We start from the raw sequence: 3,761 nt of genomic DNA on the forward strand, positions 1-3,761 counted from the left end.
TTATTCCGGGTGCCATTAAGGGAAGAATCTAATGGTTACCTTATTGGCATGTATGTATGTATGTGTGTGTGTGTGTGTGTGTGTGTATATGTGCGTGGTGTATGTATATGTGTGTGTGTGTGTGTATATGTGCGTGGTGTATGTATATGTGTGTGTGCGTGCGTATGTCTGTTAGCCGCTGCCTGATGACCGATGTTCGTTTGCTTACGTCCCATTAACCAATAAGACAAGTATCAAGCTTAATGAACAAGTACTGGAATCGATTTGAAGAGGTGCTGCAGCATGGCCGCAATTTAATGACAGAAACAAGTAAAAAAAACTAAAAAAAAGATGCATAAATTAGCAGCATTTAAGAACACAGCTTACTTGTAAATATCGTACAGTAAACATTGTATTCACTTGTAAATATCTTATGGTAAACATCAGATTCACGAGTAAATACCTTGTAGCAAGCATTGTATTAAGATAACAGCATCAATATCGTCTGAAAAGTGTTTAAAATGTAAAGCAGACACCAGCAGCATATCTTGTAAAACATCTTCCATTTCTAATCGCCTGCAAATTAGATTGGAAATTACTAAATTAAGCAGGGATAGAGATATAATTAACTGCCTTCATTAATTCCCTTAATTTTTCTAAGTAAGAGCGTCCGTAGTTTATTGGAGTGGAAATTGGAATATTAAGGGAAATTAGTGCTTCTTAATGTGCATTTTGAATTATTGCAGGCTGGAGTGAAAAACTATAATGGGAAGAGAATTGCAGAGGATTGTAGTTCTGGAGAAAGATTTTGGTTTGTACAGAGGTGGTAAAAAGACTGAGTAAATATATTATTTCTCAGTCGTTCGTGTTTTGCTTAATTTTTTATGTTGTTGTGCTAGTCTGTTAATATTCTAAGTTTTCCATACACACGTCCTCCAACTGCCACACATGTTTCGACAAATCTGCAAAGTTTCTTTTGCCTTTCGTTCGTGATGGTGTAACAATGTAACACTTTTCTAACTACTGTAACTTTGGTATTAATCGGAAGGAACTCCTCTCCTTGACGCAAGTACAATAAGCTATTCAGGAAAAAAACACAAACGTTTCAAAGTTAGTTAAGAAAATTATTGTCAAATGCCTACAATATCGAGCAAAGAATATCTGCACCGATGAATCAGCTTTTAAAGATGACAACTAAAAATAAACTCGTGAATAACAATACATCACCCATCATATGAGTCTCACTTCCACTTTTAAGCACAAAATATAAGTTGGCCCAAACTTACAACAAACCAAACTTACCGCAAAGATTTTTTCCCAGAAAAACCAGAGAATCTACTTCACGTATAACATTAAGTAACATCACACATCGTAGACGTCTCACCAAAGTCAAACATACTCAAGAGTGATCAGAACATAAAAACTACATCTACAATAACTCTTGTGCGGAAAGTTTTATGGAAAGAGAAACTAGGCGGTCTCTGCAGGTCAAACTCAAGGAACATCAAAGTGCCTGAAATAGAAGAGAAATATCTAAATCAGGCATGGTTGAGCATGCATAGGAAAACAAAGTATGTAGCTCTATGATATGACGTTTCAATAAATGATAGAGAACTATTATAGAGCGTAAGAAATATCAAAGGAGAACATAAAAAAATTGCTTACTGTTTATTAACCCAGGCACTAAGTGCAGTACTGATCGTCTTTCCTAAAATTACAACAAAAAAGTGTCAGTGGATTAAAGTGTTATTAAAGCTTAGTTAAGAATTAATAGTTTCGTCATTCAGTATGGAAGAGATTGATGGATGTTCGTTGGAGAAAGACAGTGTCCACTTTTAGTAGAGCTTGCAATTCTTTGCGAACGATCGCCAGTTGTTCTCGGGTTAGGATCATTTCTTCGTGGAAATGGGTCTTTTTCTTTAAAGTTTGCTTTATTATATTAGCATCAACGAACGAGGAAGTTTGTTTTTCTGTTTTGAGGATATTTGAAAAGTCGGTCTATAATCGATGCAGTTTTGAAGAGCAAATCATCATAAGACAATTATGGATTGTTAAATTTGTTTTGTTCTGCAATTGTGGATTGATCAGTCATTGTTTCTTATTGATTTCAAATATTGGCACCAGGCCAGCAATTTCGGATGAGGTAGTAAGTCGATTACATTGGCTCTAGTGTTTAACTGGTACTTATTTTATCGATCCCGAAAGGTAAAGTCAACCTTGGCAGAATTTGAATTCAAAACGTAAAGACGGACGAAATTTCGCAAAGCATTTTGTCCGGCATGCTAACAATTCTGCCAGCTCACCGTACTCAGTCATTGTATCATATTTTAAGGTTATGTGAAGAAAGGGGACTTTCTCAATCTGAACAAACTTAACGGAAATTTAACGAATGTGTTAAGACTGCAGCAAAGGAATTTTTAAGCACAACTGAATAACTTTGAAACTTAAAGAAAAAAAAAAGAAAAAAAAAAAGAAAGGACATTAACAGAATGAAAAAAGAAACATAACAATAAAGTTAGCTAATATTACAAAGAAGAAATAATCCAGGAAATTCCTCTCCAATATGATAATTCTTCTTAGATAACTTTATGATATATCTTAGCTTATTGGCTGGAAGCCTCAATAGCAATGGAGAAAATCGCCTTATTCGGAATCTATAAGTTATTGGTTTTCGTTGGTGAAAGGAATAAAAAGAATATCCATGCATATATTTTCTTTTACTTTTACTTGTTTCAGTCATTAAATTGTGGCTATACTGGGGCACCGTCTTCAATTTTATTAAATTTCCTTCCTTTTTAATTTTTCTTTTTAGCACAAAATCCTTAACACACGTATACAGTTACTATTTAGATTTCGTTGAATTTCTTCAGGACGACATAGTTATGAATCGAGGACGACATAGTTATGAATCGAGGACGACATAGTTATGAATCGAGGACGACATAGTTATGAATCGAGGACGACATAGTTATGAATCGAGGGTGTTTAAAGCATTAAGCATTACATTAAATTTAATTAAATGTTTATTAGCTTTACAGAAGAATAACGAAGAGTAGGGAAGTATTAGAGAAGGCAAAACAAGAGTAATTGTCTCCTTCTTTGAGGCATAAAAGACATCAGATCACTCATTCTCTCCCAATTCTGTTTTATGAATACATATCCTGCATCCATTTAATATGAAAATAAATATTTTGCACCTCATTTTTTTTTCTCTTTGCAATACATTTTTTCTCTTCTTTTTGATATATGTTGAATCCACTAATATCGAAAATGTAATTATAATTAACATCATTGTTTTAGCATAGTAAAATGGACATTATAAAGAGCTCATTATTATTATTATTATTATTATTATTATTATTATTAAAAATATTGAAGAGGAAATAGCAACATGGTAACATAGAAATGTTGGTAATTTTTTCCCCTTTGTCCATTGATTAATTATGGGGGCTATGAAATATTAATTTAACTACAATAACAACAAAGAGCATTATACAAATAGATATCTAAGAAACAACAACAACAGCGACAACAACAAAACACGAAGAAATAAATCACTACGAAAAAATTTGTATAGAAATAACCTCTGCTTCTGAAACATTTTGCAACAACGACAACAGCACCACCAATAGCTACTGTAACAGAGGCAGCATTAGAAATTATAAATAGTAGCAAAAAAGTGATATTGAAAATGTTACTTTGAAGCAGTTTAGAAAAAGAAGGTCATTTAATATAAGTTTTTTTGTTCAGATATTTTCTTCTTTCCTGAAATATAACAATGC

This window comes from Octopus bimaculoides, chromosome 4, assembly GCF_001194135.2.
Source record: "Octopus bimaculoides isolate UCB-OBI-ISO-001 chromosome 4, ASM119413v2, whole genome shotgun sequence".
NCBI lineage: Eukaryota > Metazoa > Mollusca > Cephalopoda > Octopoda > Octopodidae > Octopus > Octopus bimaculoides.